Source organism: Anabrus simplex, chromosome 2 (assembly GCF_040414725.1).
Source record: "Anabrus simplex isolate iqAnaSimp1 chromosome 2, ASM4041472v1, whole genome shotgun sequence".
NCBI lineage: Eukaryota > Metazoa > Arthropoda > Insecta > Orthoptera > Tettigoniidae > Anabrus > Anabrus simplex.
This window is the reverse complement of record NC_090266.1, coordinates 538,775,712-538,798,594: the sequence shown is the minus strand read 5'-3', so window position 1 is coordinate 538,798,594 and position 22,883 is coordinate 538,775,712.

Below are 22,883 nucleotides of genomic sequence, written 5' to 3'. Positions count from 1 at the left end.
AGAACTACGAAGTACCTTGAAAGCCGTAAGTATACTTAAGAGATGAGTTTTTAAAAATAGTTTGTTAGGAGAACACGAAACAGTAATTTCCAAACAACAGTAGTTTAAGTTTCAAATATCGGCTTTTCTACAAGAAATCCCGTCAGTCTTGGGAAATACTATTATATGTAAACAGTAATGAAAATAGTGTCCGCCAGCACCATCAAGCCTAACATTGACCGAATTGAAAATGAAAATCCACAGCCTGTTTCCAGTCATTCGACCGGATCAGGAATGGAATGAATGAAGCCCCCATCTAGAGGCGAGGATAAGAATCGTGCCGGCTGCCCAAGCCTGTTGCACTCCTCTAGGGCAATGATTAATTACTGACATGTGAAATGAAATGATTCTAGAGAGTGTTGCTGGAATGGAAGATGACAGGGAAAAGCGGAGTACCCGGAGAAAAACCTGTCGCACCTCGGCTTTGTCCAGCACAAATCGCACAGGGAATGACAGGGATTTGAACCACGGAACATGGACCAAATTTTTGCCAGCTAACATCAACACGGCTCAGACAATCAGTGAACATAAATGGGTCGATTTTAGGCATTTTTTTCAGACCACGATGGCCAGGGTGTAGACAAATGCTCACTAGGAATATTTGTAAGTTATTTCAAGACACCTACGTTTTGTCAACTAGAATGCCATTAATTTATGTATCTTGAACATGTCGGAATTTGATTCTTCGCTTAATATTTGGAGAATGTGTTTAATATTGATAATGAGGATGCTTGCTGTTTAACGGAGCCTAACATCTTGGTCATCGGCTCATGTGTGTAATACGTATATATTTACGCACGTATTTATGCAGGTTATAATAACATTTTCTTTGTATAAATCAATAATGTATTTAATTATTTCATGTAAGTTAACAACTTACGGTGCCTTATTAATGGCAGTGGTGAAGGAGATTTCTCATTTAGAGGTAGCATACTTCGTTCGCAATGAAAGAAGGAATGCTGTGCACCCCTAACGCATGTCCTTCAAATTTCTCCGCTGGAGTCAGCGTGTGCCAGCCGAGACCGCACGGGAGTAAAGACACCGTGCACGCAGCTCGCCTGGCGTGCGCTTGACCTTGACATGCCTGAATTCCGCTGTCAACCCAGTACAAGGTCAAGAGAACTCTTCAATCGGAGACAGGTAAACATCAGCTAGGAAGCGAATGACATAGTCGAGCGTGTCCTAACGCTGTGGAACAGGATGTCGTCCGACATAGGCTTTTATTGTAGAAACTCGTTCGTCCTTCGAACGGCAACATCAGAGCCTCTGGGAAGAATAACCTTCCTAGCAAAAGTTCTCTTCCTCCTTTCGTGTTTTCTTTAAAACAAATCTTGTCCCATCATATGTATGAATAATGTCATTTGTAAGCTTATAGACGAAGAAATTAAACCTCGTTATAGTATTAAAAATCAATAGTTTCTATTAGCACCACATCAAGATCTGTGTTGTTTTAACGCTCTTCAAAATATCTACAATCATGTCACATACTGTACGAGCTCGTCTTCACGACTGCTTACATCTAATGACAGCAAATTACGTGTTTTTCACAGCTGGATAGCGAGGAAGGGACATTAGTGGGATTCACTGTACAGAAATCATGAAAATAATTCTAAACTGCCAGGAATTAGAGAATAAAAGGACAACAGAACAGTAACAAATCAGACCGGCTGACGATAATTAAAATCCCTATTGACAACCAAATATTACCCTTACGTGACCTTTACCTATGGCGAGACCACTGTTCGAACATCACCTTTGTTTCTGGGCTCAAGGGTTGTTAGTCTCTATGACAAAGGACAAGATAATTGCTTTGATAACTTTTTTCAACAACTTCAGTTCACATATACTGCTTACGGGCTTCCGTTAACAAAAGTAAACGTAAGAAGATAATGTAATTCTTCCTCCTCTTGGCCTTTTCTCAAGCACTAGGGGGTCGACACCATGTGACGATTTAGTTGAGTTTTACGGTGGATGCCCTTCCTGACAACAGCCCTATGTGTAGTGCTGTTCCTGTTCTGATTGTTGGTGTGGTGTATAGATGCCGGTGTGTGTATGAAGATGAACCCAAACGTCAGCTCTCGATCCGGATAAATTGATCAAATGTGGCTAAAATCCGCAACTCGGCCGAGAACGGACCTCGGGCCATTCTAAACCGAAGACGTCTATGCTGGCCATTCAGCCATGGAACGGACAAAAGTGAAGAAGGAATATGAGGCGGGATTTCAACATGATGAAGTTTGCCATTTTCTTGTGAGTCTTTTCATCGTCTCCTAGGTCTCCGTTCGCCTCCCTGATGCTCTCTGGCCGTCTGAATTAAACCTGCAGCCACTGAATTAGGCGGGTGAGGAAAACTGCGCTGTTGACAGCTACGGGTAGAGAGGCTCTTACCTCTGATCCCGGATTGGCAACGCTGACCGTACAGTGCTGACTAGTCGAATCCGGTCCACTCCAGTTCCACGTATTTTTTAAAGTAGTTCTCTTTTCTATAATGCGTATATTACGCAGTCCAGTATATAGTATTCAATTATTTAAAGTTATATAAAACCAATGGCGCAACAGCCCCGAAGGACCATGGCCTACAGATTACGAGGTGTCGTATGGTCAGCACGAAGGATCCTCCCGGCCGTTACTCTAGGCTTTCTAGACCGGGGCCGCTATCTCATCGTCAGGTAGTTCCTCAATTGTAATCACGTAGGCTGAGTGGATCTCGGACCAGTCCTCAGATGCAGGTAAAAATCCGTGACCTGGCCGGGAATCGAACCCGGCTCCTGCGGTAAGAGGCAGGCTCGCTGCCCCTACACATTGAAAGTTATATATTAAACCATAAACAAGTCCGGCCCCGCGGTGTAGGGGGCAACGCGTCCGCCTGTCACTCGCCGGCCCCGGGTTCGATTTCCGGCCGGGTCAGGGGTTTTTAATTGTAATTGACTAATATCCCTGACCTAGGGACTGGGTGATTGTGACGTCCTTAACGTTCCTTGCCTCACATTCAACACTCTACACCTCCGCAATTCCACTTACACGCTGGTTCCTCTCAAATGGTGAAAGTAGTGGCAAAAGATCTCCAGAGGTCGACGCCACGAACAAATCTATATATATAAAGTAGCTTGTCCTGACTGACTGACTGACTGACTGACTGATTCATCATCGCCGAGCCAAAACTACTGGACATAAAGAAATGAAATTTTGGACATAGATTCATATTAAGATGTAGGTGCTCGCTAAGAGAGGATTTTTGGATATTCCGTCGCTAAGGGGGTGAAAAGGGGGGTGAAATTTTAAAATGAGTGTGTGTATATCTCAAAACTTTAAAAGTTTACAGATGTGAAAATTGGTATTTAGAATCTTCTTTAAAAATAAGGAAACACGTATTTTTTTGTTTTCAGACAATCCCAATAGGAGGGGTGAAAAAGGGTGAAAAAGGGGTTGAATGCCTTTAATCCGGATACGCTACTTACATCTCAGAAACTGAAGATATTACAGACCTCAAAATTGGTACTTTTGATCGCTGTGAAAAATAAAGAAACACATATTTTTTTGTTTTTGGAAAATCCAATTAATGGGAGGGTGAAAAGGGGGTGAATTTTTAAAATGAGTGAATCTATATCTCCAAACTTTTAAAGTTTGCAGATGTAAAAATTGGTATTTAGAACCTTCATTAAAAATAAAGGAACACGTATTTTTTTGTTTTCGGAAAATCGCAATAGGAGGAGTGAAAAGGGGCTAAAAAGTGGTTGAATGCCTTTAATGAGGCTACTTATATATCAGAAACTGAAGATATTACAGACCTGAAAATTGTGTTTGGGATCTCCGTTAAAAATAAAGAAACACGTATTTTTTTGTTTCTGGATAATCCAATTTAGGGGGGGGTGAAAAGGGAGTAATATTTTAAAATGAGTGTATCTTATCTCAAAATTTTTAAAGGTTATATATGTGAAAATTGGTATTTAGAATCTCCTTTAAAAATAAATAAACACACGTATTTTTCGTTTTTGGAAAATCCAAATATTGGGGGCTAAAAAGGGGGGAGGGTAAATTTTTAAAAATGAGTGTGTATACATCTTAAAACTTTAAAATTTACAGATGGAAAAATTGGTTGTTAGAATCTCCTCTAAAACTAAAGGAAAACGTATTTTTGTTTCCTGTAAATCCCAATAGGAGGGGTGTAAAAGGGTGAAAAATGGGTTGAATGCCTTTAATGAGGATACATATATCTCAGAAACGAAAGATATTACAGAACTGAAAATTTGTATATGGGATCTCCTTTAAAAATAAAGAAACACGTATTTTTTGGTTTTGGAAAATCCAATTAATGGCGGTTAAACAGGAGTACAAATTGGGTGAATTTTTGAAAGACTATATCTACAGAATATCTTGGAAACGTAAAATGTTACAGACGTAAACAGTGGGTGTTTGTAATCTCCTGTAAATCTAAACATAGGTGATTTGTGTTTGGAAACTCCACTTAAGGGGAACTCAAAAGGGGTGAAATTTTAAAATGAGAATTTTTACAGTTTATCTCAAAAAACTTAACATGTTACAGAAGTGAAAAATGGTATTTTTTATCTCTATTAAACATAAAGAAACGTGTATTTTTAGCTTTCGGAAATACCACTTGGGTGGAGGGGGGGGGGGTAAATGTGACTGAAAATGGTGTTGAATTCTTTTAATTAGGCTACTGATATCTCAAAACTAAAGTTGTTACAGACGTGAAAATTCGTATTTGGATCTCCTTTAAAAACAAAGAAAAACGCGTTTTGGGGGGAAACCATCTTGGAGGGCGGGAGTGTAAAGGAGTTGAATTCCTTTCATGAGGACACATAAATCAAAAACTGAAGAAGTTAGAGTCGTGATAATTGGTATTTAGAAGATCCTTTACTATTAAAGAAACAAGTATTTTTTGCGGAAAAATTCACTTTGGGGGGGGGGGAAGAGTAGTGTGAAATGAAGTGAAAAAAGTAAATTATTTTTATGGGGATACTTATATCTCAAAACTGAAGGTAATAGACGTGAACATTGGTTTTGAAATCTTCTTTAAACATAAGAAACAAGCCTTCTTTTATTTTTTGTGGGGGGTGGGGGGTGCCGGTAAATAAACTTAACGGCGGTGGGGTGTAGAATGAGGTGAGACCAATTGATTTTACTGTTCTTAATGTACTTATAAGGATCTTCGGCAGCGCGCCGGCCTCTCACAGCTGGGTTCCGTGGTTCAAATCCCGTTCACTCCATGTGACATTCGTGCTGGACAAAACGGAGGCGGGACAGGTTTTTCTCCGGATACTCCGGTTTTCCTGTCATCATCCATTCCAGCAACACATAATAATAATAATAATAATAATAATAATAATAATAATAATAATAATAATAATAATAATAATAATAATAATAATAATAATGTTCCGGACCGTCGTCAAATGTGCGGACCGCGCTGGAAACGGCTCCTGGACGGGTAATGACTAAGAATGTAGTCCGGCCGCGGGTCCAGTGCCTTCTAGGCACCCAATATGACACCACGCCGGATCTCCTGAAGGATTTTATCCATATTAAAAATGATTATAGGAAAAGATGGCAAAGATTTACGGACCCAACTGACCGGGAGGAATACCTGAGCCTAGCCCGGAAAGTACGAAATCGATTGCTGGAAAAGAAGATTGAAAAATGAGAGGAAACATGCCGTAATCTAATAGAAAACGAGTCAGACCGCGAATTTCGGCGGATTATTTATCTAAGACAATAAGCATTCAATTATAAATTTCAGTATAATACCGTAGCGAAGCACGGGTATCTTGCTAGTCATCTATATATATATAAAGTAGCTTGTCCTGACTGACTGACTGACTGACTGATTCATCATCGCCGAGCCAAAACTACTGGACATAAAGAAATGAAATTTTGGGGATATATTCATATTAAGATGTAGGTGCTCGCTAAGAGAGGGTTTTTGGATATTCCGTCGCTAAGGGGGTGAAAAAGGGGGGTGAAATTTTAAAATGAGTGTGTCTATATCTCAAAACTTTAAAAGTTTACAGATGTGAAAATTGGTATTTAGAATCTTCTTTAAAAATAAGGAAACACGTATTTTTTGTTTTCAGAAAATCCCAATAGGAGGGGTGAAAAAGGGTGAAAAAGGGGTTGAATGCCTTTAATCAGGATACCGGTACCTATATCTCAGAAACTGAGTATATTACAGACCTCAAAATTAGTACTTTTGATCTCTTTCAAAAATAAAGAAACACATATTTTTTTGTTTTTGGAAAATCCAATTAATGCGAGGGTGAACAGGGGGGTGAATTTTTAAAATGAGTGCATCTATATCTCAAAAGTTTTAAAGTTTAGAGATGTAAAAATTGGTATTTAGAATCTTCATTGATAATAAAGGAACACGCATTTTTTTGTTTTCGGAAAATCCCAATAAGAGGGGAGAAAAGGGGTGAAAAATGGGTAGAATGCCTTTAAAGAGAATACTTATATCTTAGAAAATGAAGATATTACAGACCTGAAAATTGGTATTTGGGATCTCCTTTAAAAATAAAGAAACGCGTATTTTTTTGTTTTTAGAAAATCCAATTAATGTTGGGGGGTAAAAGGGGGATGATTTTTTAATATGAGTGTATCTATACCTCAAAACTTTTAAAGTTTATAGATGTAAACAATGGTATTTAGAATGTCCTTTAAAAATAAAGAAACACGTATTTATTGTGTTTGGAAAATCCAATTAATCGGAGGGTGAAAAGGGGGTTAATTTTTAAAATGAGTGAATCTATATCTCCAAACTTTTAAAGTTTGCAGATGTAAAAATTGGTATTTAGAATCTTCATTAAAAATAAAGAAACACGTATTTTTTTTTTGTTTTCGGAAAATCGCAATAGGAGGAGTGAAAAGGGGTGAAAAAGCGGTTGAATCCTTTAATGAGGCTACTTATATCTCAGAAACTGAAGATATTACAGACCTGAAAATTTGTATTTGGGATCTACTTTAAAAGTAAAGAAACACGTATTTTTTCGTTTTTGGAAAATCCAAATATTGGGGGGTGAAAAGGGGGGGTGAATTTTTAAAATGAGTGTGTCTACATCTTAAAACTTTAAAATTTACAGATGTAAATTTGGTACTTAGATTCTCCTCTAAAAATAAAGGAACACGTCTTTTTTTGTTTCCTTAAATCCCAATAGGAGGGGTTTAAAAGTGTGAAAAATGGGTTGAATGCCTTTAATAAGGATACATATATCTCAGAAACGAAAGATATTACAGAACTGAAAATTTGTATATGGATCTCCTTGAAAAATAAAGAAACACGTATTTTTTAGTTTTTGGAAAATCCAATTAATGGCGGTTAAACAGGAGTGACAAAATGGGGTGAATTTTTTGAAAGACTATATCTACAGAATATCTTGGAAACGTAAAATGTTACAGACGTAAAAAGTGGGTGTTTGGAATCTCCTGTAAATGTAAAGAAACATAGGTGATTTTTTTTTTTTGGGAAACTCCACTTAAGGGGAACTCAAAAGGGGTGAAATTTTAAAATGAGAATTTTTACAGTATATCTCAAAAAACTTAACATGTTACAGAAGTGAAAAATGGTATTTTTTCATCTCTATTAAACATAAAGAAACGTGTATTTTTAGTTTTCGGAAATACCACTTGGGTGGTGCGGGGGGTGGGGGTAAAAGTGACTGAAAATGGTGTTGAATTATTTTAATTAGGCTACTGATATCTCAAATATGAAGATGTTACAGACGTGAAATTTGATATTTGGAATCTGCTTTAAAAGTAAAGAAACACGTATTGTCGGAAAATCCAATGAAGGGGGGGGGGGGGGTGAAAGAATTGAAAAATTAATTGACTTAATTGTATGAGAATACATACATCTAATAAAAACCAAAGTTGTTACAGACGTGATAATTCGTATTTGGATCTCCTTTAAATACAAAGAAAAACGCGTTTGGGGGGGGGACCATCTTGGAGGGCGGGAGTGTAAAGGAGTTGAATTCCTTTAATGAGGACACATAAATCAAAAACTGAAGAATTTTGAGTCGTGATAATTGGTATTTAGAAGATCCTTTACTATTAAAGAAACAAGTATTTTTTGCGGGAAAATTCACTTGGGGAGGGGAGGAGTAGTGTGAAATGAAGTGCAGAAAGTAAATTATTTTTATGGGGATACTTATATCTCAAAGCTGAATGTAATAGACGTGAACATTGGTGTTTGGAATCTCCCTTAAACATAAAGAAACAAGCCTTCTTTTAATTTTTCGTGGGGGGGGGGGGGAGGCGGTAAATAAACTTAACGGCGGTGGGGTGTAGAAGGAGGTGAGGCCAATTGATTTTACTGTTATTAATGTACTTATAAGGATCCTCCGTTGCTCAGACGCAAGCGTGCCGGCCTCTCACAGCTGGGTTCCGTGGTTCAAATCCCGTTCGCTCCATGTGTGATTCGTGCTGGACAAAACGGAGGCGGGACAGGTTTTTCTCCGGATACTCCGGTTTTCCCTGTCATCAGCCATTCCAGCAACACATAATAATAATAATAATAATAATAATAATAATAATAATAATAATAATAATGTTCCGGACCGTCGTCAAATGTGCGGACCGCGCTGGAAACGGCTCCTGGACGGGTAATGACTAAGAATGCAGCCTGGTCGCGGGTTCAGTGCCGCCAAGGCGCCCAATATGACACCACGCTGGATCTCCTGAAGGATTTTATCCATATTAAAAATGATTATAGGAAAAGATGGCACAGATTTACGGACCCAACTGACCGGGAGGAATACCTGAGCCTAACCCGGGAAGTACGAAATCGATTGCTGAAAAGGAAGATTGAAAAATGGGAGGAAACGTGCCGTAAAATAATAGAAAACGAGTCAGATCGGGCATTTTGGTGGATTCTCGCAGAAAACGAGTCAAATCGCGAATTTCCGAGGATTATATATCTAAAACAATAAGCATTCAATTATAAATTTCAGTATAATACCGTAGCGAAGCACGGGTATCTTGCTAGTCTATATATATAAAGTAACTTGTCCTGACTGACTGACTGACTGACTGACTGACTGACTGACTGACTGACTGACTGACTGACTGACTGACTGACTGACTGACTGACTGACTGATTCATCATCGCCGAGCCAAAACTACTGGCCATAAAGAAATGAAATATTTGGAATAGATTCATATTAAGATGTAGGTGTTCGCTAAGAGAGGATTTTTGGATATTCCTTTGCTAAGGGGGTGAAAAGGGGCTGAAATTTTAAAATGAGTGTATATGTATCTCAAAACTTTGAAAGTTTACAGATGTAAAATTGGTATTTAGAATCTCCTTTAAAAATAAGGAAACACGTATTTTTTTGTTTTCAGAAAATCCCAATAGGAGTGGTGAAAAACGGTGAAAAAGGGGTAGAATGCCTTTAATCAGAATACCGGTACTTATATCTCAGAAACTGAAGATACTACAGACCTGAAAATTGGTACTTTTGATCTCTTTTAAAAATAAAGAAACACGTAATTTTCTGTTTTTGGAAAATCCAATTAATGGGAGGGTGAAAAGGGGGGTGAATTTTTTAAAAAAGTGCATCTATATCTCAAAACTTTTAAAGTTTACAGATGTAAAAATTGGTATTTAGAATCTTCATTAAAAATAAAGAAACACGTATTTTTTGTTTTCGGAAAATCCCAATAGGAGGGGAGAAAAGGGGTGAAAAACGGATTGAATGCCTTTAATCAGGATACTTATATCTCAGAAACTAAAGATATTACAGACCTGAAAATTGGTACATTTGATCTGTTTTAAAAATAAAGAAACATATATTTTTTTGTTATGGAAAATCCGAATAATGGGGTTGAAAAGGGGGGTGAATTTTGAAAATGAGTGCATCTATATCTCATAACTTTTAAAGTTTACAGATGTAAAAATTGGTATTTAGAATCTCTTTTAAAAATAAAGAAACACTAATTTGTTTTCGTTTTCGGAAAATCCCAATGGGAAGGGTGAAAAAGGGGGAAAATGGGTTGATTGCCTTTAATGAGGCTACTTATATTTCAGAACCTGAAGATATTACAGACCTGAAAATAGGTACTTGGGATCCACTTTAAAAATAAAGAGGCAGGTATTTTTTCGTTTTTCGAAAATCCAAATAATGGGGGTTGAAAACGGGGGTAAATTTTTAAAATGAGTGTGTCTACATCTTAAAACTTTAAAAGTTTACAGATGTAAAAATTGGTATTTAGAATCTCCTTTAAAAATAAGGAAGACACACGTAATTCTTTGTTTTAGATAATCCCAATAGGAGGGGTGAAAAACGGTGAAAAAGGGGTTGAATGCCTTTAATCAGAATACCGGTACTTATATCTCAGAAATTGAAGATATTACAAACCTGAAAATTGGTACTTTTGTTCTCTCTTAAAAATAAACAAACACGTAATTTTTTGTTTTTGGAAAATCCAATTAATGGGAGGGTGAAAAGGGGGGTGAATTTTTATAAACAGTGCATCTATATCTAAAACCTTTTAAAATTTACAGATGTAAAAATAGGTATTTAGAATCTTGAATAAAAATAAAGAAACACGTACTTTTTGTTTTCGTAAAATCACAATAGGAGGGGAGAGAACGGGTGAAAAACGGATTGATTGCCTTTAATGAGGACACTTATATCTCAGAAACTAAAGACTATACAGACCTGAAAATTGGTACATTTGATCTCTTTTAAAAATAAAGAAACACGTATTTTTTTGTTTTTGGAAAATGCTTATAATGGGCGTTTTGAAGGGGAAACCATCTTGGGCGGCGGGAGTGAAAAGGAGTTGAATTCCTTTCATGAGGACACACAAATCAAAAACTGAATAATTTAAGAGTCGTGATAATTGGTATTTAGAAGATCATTTACTATTAAAGAAACAAGTATTTTTTGCCGGAAAATTCACCTGCGTGGGGGGGGGGGCGGTGAAAGGAAGTCGAAGAATGGTGAATTATTTTTATGGGGATACTTATGTCTCAAAACTGAAGGTAATAGACGTGAACATTGGTGTTTGGAATCTCCTTTAAACATAAAGAAACACGCCTTCTTTTAATTTTTCTTTGGGGGGGGGGGGGGGGAATAAACTTAACTGCGGTGGTGTGTAAAAGGAGGTGAGACCAATTGATTTTACTGTTCATAATGTACTTATAAGGAGCCTCCGTTGCTCATTCGGCAGCGCGCCGGCCTCTCACAGCTGGGTTCCGTGGTTCAAATCCCGATCACTCCATGTGATATTCGTGCTGAACAAATCGGAGGCGGGACAGGTTTTTCTACGGATGCTCCGGTTTTCCCTGTCATCATTCATTCCAGCAACACTGTCCAATATTTAATTTCATTTGTCATTCATCGCTCATTGCCCCCAGAGGAGTGCTTCGGCAGCCGGCACAATTCCTATTTTCGCCGCTGGATGGGGCTTTATTCATTCCATTCCTGACCCTGTCGAACGACTGGAAACAGGCTGTAGATTTTCGATGTACGTATTCTGATCATAAACCGATCATTTTTAATCTTTCCTGGGTTCGATTTCAAATCCATCTTTTCCTTCGGAGAACATTCTTAGATTACAGTAGACTCCCCTGGCATATAAATAAAAATTTAAACGCATTTGAAATAAACGATAGGAATGAGATTGACCGTCAAATTATTCACCTCTATAATAAGGTCAGTAATGCACGGAAGTATGTCATTCGTATCGCCAGAAATCCAGCGCACTTGCCTACGCGCGACGATGGTGCTGGTCACATTGTCAACAATGACAATGGCAGCAGATGTAATTAACCGCCAAGTAGCGGTCTTGCATCTTGCTGTGGGGTCCCGAACAAATTTTAATGATAATAATAATAGCAATAATAATAATAATAATAATAATAATAATAATAATAATAATAATAATAATAATAATAATAATAATAATAATAATAATAATAATAATAATAATAATGTTCTGGACCGTCGTCAAATTGTGCGGACCAAATTGAAACGGGTCATGGCCTGGTAATGACTACGAATACAGTCAAGCCGCGGGTTCAGTACCGCCAAGGCACCCAAGACGACACCACGCCGGATCTCCTTCAGGATTTGATCCATACTCAAAATACTTATAGGGAAAGATGGCAAAGATTTAGGCACCGAACTGACCGCGTGGAATACCTGGACCTACCTCGGGAAGTACGAAATTGATTGCTGGAAAGAAAGACTGAAAAATGTGAGGAACTTTGCGTAATCTCCCAGAAAACCTGTCAGATCGCCAATTTTGGCGGATTCTCTCAGAAAACGAGTCGGATCGCGAATATCGGAGGATTATATATAATACGTTAAGCATTTAATTATAAATTTCGGTATAATACCGTAGCGAAGCACGGGTATCTTGCTAGTTTAATTATAAATTTCGGTATAATACCGTAGCGAAGCACGGGTATCTTGCTAGTTGTTCTATAAAACAAATAGAACATAAAGAAATAAAAATATTTTAATGTAATTGATACAGGTGAATACATAATCCGTAAGTACTTATCGCGTCCTGCGCTGGCACGCGCGACACCAACGACCTCAGATAGCGACATTTATATGGCCGCCTTGCGTCAGTTTTCCGGGAAAACCAAACATCCTATGGAAACATGTTTCAGATTTTTAAAAAATGAAAATAGTCAATTTTTTACATTTTTCCGCTGACAACATTTATTGGTTAAGGAAACTAAAACGTGGCTACTTAATGAAAATTTCAAGATATGAATTTCTTTCTTTCTTTCTTTCTTTCTTTCTTTCTTTCTTTCTTTCTTAATCTGCTTACCCTCCAGGGTTGGTTTCTCCCTCGGACCCAGCGAGGGATGCCACCTCTACCGCCTCAAGGGCAGTGTCCTGGAGCTTCAGACTCTGGACAGGGGGATACAACTGGGGAGGATGACCAGTGCCTCGCCCAGGCGGCCTCACCTGTTATGCTGAACAGGGGCCTTCCGGGGCGATGGGAAGATTGAAAGGGATAGACAAGGAAGAGGGAAGGAAGCGGGCCGTGGCCTTAAGTTAGGTTCCATCCCGGCATTTACCTGGAGGAGAAGTGGGAAACCACGGAAAACCACTTCCAGGATGGCTGAGGTGGAAATCGAACGCACCTCTACTCAGTTGACTTCCCGAGGCTGAGTGGACCCCTTTCCGGCCCTCGTACCACTTTTCAAATTTCGTGGCAGAGCCGGGAATCGAATCCGGGCCTCCGGGGGTGGCAGATAATCACACTAACCACTACACCACAGAGGGGTCAGATGTGAATTTATGGACTTAAACAGTCCCCAGGTCAGGGATATTAGTCAATTACAATTAAAAACCCCTGACCCGGCCGGAAATCGAACCCGGGGCCGGCGAGTGACAGGCGGACGCGTTGCCCCCTACACCGCGGGGCCGGACTTGTTTATGGTTTAATATATAACTTTCAATGTGTAGGGGCAGCGAGCCTGCCTCTTACCGCAGGAGCCGGGTTCGATTCCCGGCCAGGTCACGGATTTTTACCTGCATCTGAGGACTGGTCCGAGATCCACTCAGCCTACGTGATTACAATTGAGGAACTACCTGACGATGAGATAGCGGCCCCGGTCTAGAAAGCCTAGAGTAACGGCCGGGAGGATCCTTCGTGCTGACCATACGACACCTCGTAATCTGTAGGCCATGGTCCTTCGGGGCTGTTGCGCCATTGGTTTTATATAACTTTAAATAATTGAATACTATATACTGGACTGCGTAATATACGCATTATAGAAAAGAGAACTACTTTAAAAAATACGTGGAACTGGAGTGGACCGGATTCGACTAGTCAGCACTGTACGGTCAGCGTTGCCAATCCGGGATCAGAGGTAAGAGCCTCTCTACCCGTAGCTGTCAACAGCGCAGTTTTCCTCACCCGCCTAATTCAGTGGCTGCAGGTTTAATTCAGACGGCCAGAGAGCATCAGGGAGGCGAACGGAGACCTAGGAGACGATGAAAAGACTCACAAGAAAATGGCAAACTTCATCATGTTGAAATCCCGCCTCATATTCCTTCTTCACTTTTGTCCGTTCCATGGCTGAATGGCCAGCATAGACGTCTTCGGTTTAGAATGGCCCGAGGTCCGTTCTCGGCCGAGTTGCGGATTTTAGCCACATTTGATCAATTTATCCGGATCGAGAGCTGACGTTTGGGTTCATCTTCATACACACACCGGCATCTATACACCACACCAACAATCAGAACAGGAACAGCACTACACATAGGGCTGTTGTCAGGAAGGGCATCCACCGTAAAACTCAACTAAATCGTCACATGGTGTCGACCCCCTAGTGCTTGAGAAAAGGCCAAGAGGAGGAAGAATTACATTATCTTCTTACGTTTACTTTTGTTAACGGAAGCCCGTAAGCAGTATATGTGAACTGAAGTTGTTGAAAAAAGTTATCAAAGCAATTATCTTGTCCTTTGTCATAGAGACTAACAAACCTTGAGCCCAGAAACAAAGGTGATGTTCGAACAGTGGTCTCGCCATAGGTAAAGGTCACGTAAGGGTAATATTTGGTTGTCAATAGGGATTTTAATTATCGTCAGCCGGTCTGATTTGTTACTGTTCTGTTGTCCTTTTATTCTCTAATTCCTGGCAGTTTAGAATTATTTTCATGATTTCTGTACAGTGAATCCCACTAATGTCCCTTCCTCGCTATCCAGCTGTGAAAAACACGTAATTTGCTGTCATTAGATGTAAGCAGTCGTGAAGACGAGCTCGTACAGTATGTGACATGATTGTAGATATTTTGAAGAGCGTTAAAACAACACAGATCTTGATGTGGTGCTAATAGAAACTATTGATTTTTAATACTATAACGAGGTTTAATTTCTTCGTCTATAAGCTTACAAATGACATTATTCATACATATGATGGGACAAGATTTGTTTTAAAGAAAACACGAAAGGAGGAAGAGAACTTTTGCTAGGAAGGTTATTCTTCCCAGAGGCTCTGATGTTGCCGTTCGAAGGACGAACGAGTTTCTACAATAAAAGCCTATGTCGGACGACATCCTGTTCCACAGCGTTAGGACACGCTCGACTATGTCATTCGCTTCCTAGCTGATGTTTACCTGTCTCCGATTGAAGAGTTCTCTTGACCTTGTACTGGGTTGACAGCGGAATTCAGGCATGTCAAGGTCAAGCGCACGCCAGGCGAGCTGCGTGCATGGTGTCTTTACTCCCGTGCGGTCTCGGCTGGCACACGCTGACTCCAGCGGAGAAATTTGAAGGACATGCGTTAGGGGTGCACAGCATTCCTTCTTTCATTGCGAACGAAGTATGCTACCTCTAAATGAGAAATCCCCTTCACCACTGCCATTAATAAGGCACCGTAAGTTGTTAACTTACATGAAATAATTAAATACATTATTGATTTATACAAAGAAAATGTTATTATAACCTGCATAAATACGTGCGTAAATATATACGTATTACACACATGAGCCGATGACCAAGATGTTAGGCTCCTTTAAACAGCAAGCATCCTCATTATCAATATTAAACACATTCTCCAAATCGTGGCAGAGCCGGGAAGCGAATCCGGGCCTCCGATGGTGGCAGATAATCACACTAACCACTACACCACAAAGGGGTCAGATGTGAATTTATGGACTTAAATTTACTTGTTAAGATTTTTATTCTTAATACTTATTGTAATAGTTTTATGTGGAAAATAGTTATACCGCTCTAATCAGCAGTCTTTACTAAAGTTTGTGCTGTAGTTTGTTAAACAACATTTTATGAGGTAACATCTGGAGCTTGGGAGAGACCAAATTGACTCGCGCTGCGAAATGATGTGTTGAATTACACATTTCTTCGCCAGTTGTTACATAACCTTAGCAACAGGGTAATTTCTCTGACCCAGCTAATTTGGTGGCCACGACAAAAAATAGTCCAAAAGACAATCTTCCTTCTTCCAATTCTACATTTGTAGCGCCATACTCGTGAAGTGGATTTCTGTGATCCCGCCTAGGTCATGAGCCATGGGCACCATCCAGAGACCAAGTAGTTACTGTAATTCTGAAAATCGGGTTACCAGGTAGGAGCGTGCATCTCCGATATCACTTAAGTCGTAGCCCTCCTTCTACTCATGTGGCTCTTTCCACACGTGATCTTTAACCTATTAAAATTAAACACCCACTGACGCTATCACCACTCGACTTCAAGGACATTCACCGGGACAAGCTAACGGGTTACCATAGACTATCCAAATATTATTTAAAAGTTGCGTGAAAAGTGCATCTGTTAAATTCTTGGCTGAATGGTCACCATTGAGGCGTTCAGTTCAGAGGGTCCCGCCCGGCAGTGTCGGGGACTTCAATCGCTTCTGATTAATTCTTCGGTCTCGGAGACTGTGTGTTTGTGCTTTTTCCAACACTCTCCCCTTCATATACAGCCAACACAACACACTACCAACCACCACAGAAACACGCAATAGTGATTACATCCCTCCATATACGGTTGGCGTCAGGTAGGACATCCGGCTATAAAACAAGGCCAAATCCACATGTGCCAAATAGTTCGCACCCGCCACCAGACAGTGTGGGAAAAGCGGAAGAAGAAAATTATATTCCATGTAACACGCTAACTACAGCGGAATCACGTAGAAATTCAGGTATAACATAAGTTACTCTATTCCAAAACGGCAACATTACGGCTTACAATTGATTAAATGTTAACATGACTTACTTAGCTTAATATTATATTATTTATAACATGAACACACAGAAATTTGTAACAAATATTTATCTTATTTGAGACTACTCAATGATCTGAGCTAATAATGCAGTAAGCAAGAGTGATTCCTCGTCCTTAAAAGACCGGGCAAGTTGGCGGTGGGGTTAGAGGCGCGCAGCTGTGAGCTTGTATCCGGGAGATAGTGGGTTCGAATCCCACTGTTGGCAGCCCTGAAGATGGTTTTCCGTTTTCACACCAGGCACCTTAATTAAGGCCACGGCCGCTTCCATCCAACTCCTAGGCCTTTCCTCTCCCATCGTCGCCATAAGACCTATCTGTGTCGGCGGGACATAACGCATCTAGCATCCTTAAAAGGTGTAAAACGATATTTCATGAATCACTCTGTAAAGACATATCACCAGAAATACTGTTGTCCGAACCTTCTGCTGTCAAAAGAATCATGTAGAAGTATGATCTTTTGGCGGCGAGGTCTATGAATTTGAAGAATTGGCCAACTCGGTCAAGGTTATTCCGGCCTCATTTGGCAGCGCACCAGATTCATCCACCTGCTAGCCTTCTGCTTATATTGAGTGAGGAGACAATAATAGTTGGTGTGGTTTTGTTTGTTCATACTTTAAAACATTTTCTGAATCAATGAGTAGAGCGAATGCGCTGTGTAACGAACAACACGTTTCGTAGCTGTAGATATTGGTGATTATAGGAATTGTAGATCAATAGAGAGCACCTTCTTGGTTCAGTAACTGAGCAGCTCCCTGCCAGTTGCATTATTCTAGAGCCGTCGCTGGAAATAACAATATTTGCAGAGTATCTACTTTCTTCGTAGAACAACTCACGTAGCTTGCCTCACTAGATGTGCTGTACATCTATATATATAAAATAACTTGTCCTGACTGACTGACTGACTGATTCATCATCGCCGAGCCAAAACTACTGGACATAAAGAAATTAAATTTTGGGCATAGATTCATATTAACATGTAGGTGCTCGCTAAGAGAGGATTTTTGGATATTCCTTTGCTAAGGGGGTGAAAAGGGGGTTGAAATTTTAAAATGAGTGTATCTATATCTCAAAACATTGAAAGTTTACAGATGTAAAAATTTGTATTTAGAATCTCCTTAAAAAATAAGGAAACATATTTTTTTGTTTTCAGAAAATCCCAATAGGAGGGGTGAAAAACGGTGAAAAGAGGTTGAATGCCTTTAATCAGAATACCGGTACTTATATCTCAGAAACTGAAGATACTACAGACCAGAAAATTGGTACTTTTGATCTCTTTTAAAAATAAAAAACACATATTTTTTGTTTTTGGAAAATCCAATTAATGGGAGGGTAAAAAGGGGTGTGAATTTTTAAAAACAGTGCATCTTTATCTGAAAATGTTTAAAGTTTACAGATGTGAAAATAGGTATTTAGAATCTTCATTAAAAATAAAGGAAAAATGTATTTTTTTGTTTTCGGAAAATCCCAATAGGAGGGGTGAAAAGGGGTGAAAAATGGATTGAATGCCTTTAATGAGGATACTTACATCTCAGAAACGGAAGATATTACAGACCTGAAAATTCGTACTTTTGATCTCTTTTAAAAATAAAGAAACACGTATTTTTTGTTTTTGGAAAATCCAATTAATGGGGATGAAAAGGGGGGTGAATTTTGAAAATGAGTGCATCTATTGAACCCATAATTCTACGGTGAGAAAAATTTTTATTTCTCCCAAATATTTATTTGGTATTCAGAAACTACTGTATGTTTGAGGGCAGCCATTTTGCGCTCCCAAGAGCCCGATGTTGCGTGGGAAGGTTCCCGCAAGGCGAGCTCGTGGATTGCCGGGACACTTCGGTGGAACTCGAGTGCCCGACAATTTTCTAAATTAATGAATTCTGCACAACGAGGGATTTTGACAAGATAGTAAAGGAAGAAATAAATAAGCAAAATTATTCATATACCCTTTGTGGAGGTAGTGACACCAGGGAAAATTTAGATGCAGTTAAGCCCAAGTGTGTGTTAGCGTGAGAACAGCGAGCTAGTTACACGTGCCAAGGTCGTGGGCAGAAGAAAAACGCGCGAAACGCACGGGCAGAAACAATTTATTTCTCATGTTGTGAGTGTAGAAAAATTATAAAATTAACACCTAACATAAGTGCAAGTCTGTCCGGAGTTCTGGGACAAGTCTTATCAAAATCGGTTTATTAGAAGCAAATTTGGCAGATTACACCACCGAGACTCATAGAGGGGATAGCGTCCTTCCGGAAATTATAAAAGAAACCCCCCACCGTAGATTTTTCAGTGTCGATCTGGAACTTGAGGCCGCGGGAGCTCGTGCCCGTCGTCATTAGAATTTCGCGCCAGATTGACCGACAATATTTCAATACATGTTCGTGGCTAAAGTCCATATATTTAGTAAGAAGAAAAGTGAATTGGAGAAGCTGTGAACGTTTGCAGACGAACTGGGAAGGTGTAGGCTGGTTGAAAAATACACAGCAGATTTTATTTTTATCATTTCCTGTACTCTTGTAAGTGAAGAAGGTCTGGGGGAAGCGATTCAAAATAGTTCGATTCCCTTATCGGCCGAACACCTGTTCTTGTTGAAACAACGGGGAGAGAAACCACTCTGGGAGACGCATCAGACAGTTATAGCCGACTGCAGAACGAGGGAAGTTCGTGGTGCAAGTTACAAAGAAAATGCATTATTTATGGTAATTTTAATCTCGTGTGTGTGTGAAGGGTAGTGTTTGGATGAGTGAGTTTTTAAATATGAAAATGTTATCTGTGAAAATGAGGGGCTAAGTACGAGGTTGCTGGGATGATGCAATCAGAATGCTGAGAATGTCACCAATGTGCAGGTCTGTCTATTTTATATTATGTTGTAGTTAGTAGTTAGTTACTGTCTGTCCTAACCAAATTTCCAGATGATTGTCGGGTGAGATTCGTAATTATCAGGCGAAAGGCGTTGTAAATTTTGGTCAGCGTGTGAAAATTTCAGTGTGTAAAGTTCATGTCAAGAACGGTAAAATGCGACGCTTAAAATTTTGTGTTGAGATGAGATATCATTCAAAGTACGGATTTGTGAACGTTATAAGTGTAAATTTGTCGTGGCGAATATTGTAATCTCAGGTGTCAGTTGCATTCAGAAATGCTGGTTAATAATAATAATAATAATAATAATAATAATAATAATAATAATAATAATAATAATAATAATAATAATAATAATGTTTACCGCGGGATAAGGAAATTCCTCTCTGTTAAATTACATTTAACCAGTTATTTTTACAAGGATCGTAGGCATATTTAGATAATGTCAAGAAAATTTGTTAGAGTCACAGTCATTAAGGGGAAGAAAATTTTGAGACATCGTGTATACCAATGTTGCGAAAGGTCGATGTGTGCTCTTGGATTTTTGAGGTTCGAAAGTCGTAATTATAGTAAAGTCAGAGATGTGCTTAAAAATGGTCGTCGTTTTCACCAGGGGATCGAAGTATGAAAAAGGGTCTTGAAGGAAAAGGGATTGAGAGTGATGGATTTATATGTACGTGGAGATGAGAGAGAAGCGTTACCGCTGGAATCAAGCGATGAGAAAGAGTGTTGAGACATTTTTGTAGAGGAAGTATTTAGGAACAGGCTGTGTTGAAACAGGCTGTATTGTTTTCCGCAATCAATCCGAACTTGAGACGACTATGATGTGAAGCATTGTAAATTTATAGAACGATTCCAAGTGAAAACGACTCTAGTAAAATGTAAAGGTCTTGGTAGTAAACATCCAGTGATTTTTTGTTAAGATAAGGTACGGCCTCACGGATTGAAGAGCAATTTTGACACACGGTTGGGTTATATTTAATTTGTTCATTGGAGAGGTCATGGATAAGATGGTTGGAATTGATGATAGGCGATCTGCGAATTTCGAATGTGATGGTGATGATTATTATTTTGAAGGCATCCACTAAAAGGGAAACGTGTGTTGGGAATTTTCATTGGCAGCCCTGACACTTCAGTGCACAGGCTGAGATTGTGTTCGAGGTGGAGAATCGTTCGTCACGTCTATTTATTTTTGAGTTCACATATTATGATGAGGTAGACACTTGTTGTATTTTTCGAGAGGTAGGTACTTACTGTGTTTCGACTTGCATTCTTTTGATAATAGAGACGTGGTTCCGTCGTGCGTATTTTTTTGTCTGACCAGATTCAGTGTTACTGTTGGAGGTTTGTTGGAAATTGCGGTTCGCCTGATATGTTAAGGGAGACGTAGTACGACCCACTTTGACGCCCGACGATAGATTTAGGACGTCACGTGTTTATTCTTGGAGTCACTGATGATGAGACGTCCTAGGTCACGCCCGACGATAGGATTTGGAAGGCATCATGTATATACTGATTAGGTTTAGGGTGTACAGATTTCAAGTGAGCCCGACGATAGGTCTGGGATGGTAGCTGTACACACTCAAGTCTCGGTTAAGATGTGTTTCTTTTGTTTCTTTTGTGAAGTGGCCTGGGGGAAGGTAGCAGTTACAGTACGATATGATTTATTGTAGAGGGTCTATGCGAAGCTCTCATTGAGATAACGGGACTGTTGTTGATAAACGAGGGCTGTCCAAGTGCGGGACATCGACCCGATCTAGATTAAATATTCTTACTGTGTTTCTTCGTGCGTGTTAAGCTGTATGACTTTGAGATGCTAATTTATTTTTACGAACTTCATTGTTTCTCGTTTTAACGTCCGTTTTCGTTTGATGGTGTGCATATTGACACTCAGCGTTTTAGAATGAGACTTGAGTTGCGAATGCGGTTTCGATTCATCAGCCAGTATTTTATTTTATTTTCACCTTGTCGTATTTTCATTCTTATTCATAGTAAGTAAGTAAGTAATCACTTTACCAGTAGTGTGTTGGGACAGACAGTAAATAGAGAGATCTGTACTGGTAGCATTGTTGTCAAGGGAAAGAATTCCTTAAAATTGTAGTAAATTTTAGCGTGGACTGGTAATTTTATTAAGTATAACAAACCCATTTCTAACCTGAAAATCGGTTCAATAATAATATTTTCAAGTGACTTTTCACTTTTTGATTAACTTCAGTGTTTGGCATTTCTTCTAAATGCATGATTAGTAAGTGTTTCCTGCATTTCGCAGTTTTGTTCCTTTAGAACGACTTAACGTAAGATCCTCCCGGATCATGTGGTTGTTGGTTCCTTCCGAACAGTTGTTTGGGTGATGCACAGTTAGCATCGGGATTAACGTATCACTTAAGGGTGTCATGAATGACAAATACATGGTGGAATTTTATTTCAATTGTGAATGATGCCATTAACTTGTAGTGAACACCATGCTTTCCCATAATATTTCGCAACCTATCCAAAGCAACTGATAGTCAGTTTGGTTCGATTAAGGGTCCATTCGGCGGATGTTCCGTATCCGTGAAGGGTATTTGACTGGTGGATAACCTTAATTAAGAGAAAATCAGGCGTTCTACTTGTTGAAAGTCAGATTTTCCACGGATCGTGTGGATTAACTCTCAGTTCTCGTTTGGAATGATAGGTGCCCGGTTTTCAGGTCTTTCTTTTTTTCAGTTTTTCAGTTTCGCTGTCCACTAACATATTAGCTTCTCCGAAGCAACTCTTCGACATTAGAAGAAACGAAGTGACGTTATGTAATGTGACTGTATTTGGAACTTTTCAAAAATCAATAATAAAATCTTTTTTTATATTTTTGTGGCAAGAATGCATATTAAATTAACGATGTTATCGTGCTCTTTCAGTTTAATAAAAGTTAGTAAGCACATTTTTGCTCCTCATTTCAAGTAGTTAGGCTTTCTTCTGAACCCCATCGTTTGGTTAAGATCGTGACCGAATTTATTCCCGCAACGACCCAAGATTTAAGAGTTCTAAATTGTTCTACTATAGCAGCCGTGGCCGACCAACGATGGAATGGTAAGTTCAAGGGTTCAGTAGAAATGGCTTCCAACGTGGTGGCTTCAGCAACTTAAGACAGGGCCTAAGTACATCGAGAGAAGAACTACAAGTTAAGTTGGTTGACATCAGTGAAACGATGACCAATTGTAGGATTGTTATACGTCGGTGGATCAGTAGAAGTGGCGCCATCAACTTTGGGGCCTTAATGTCACGATA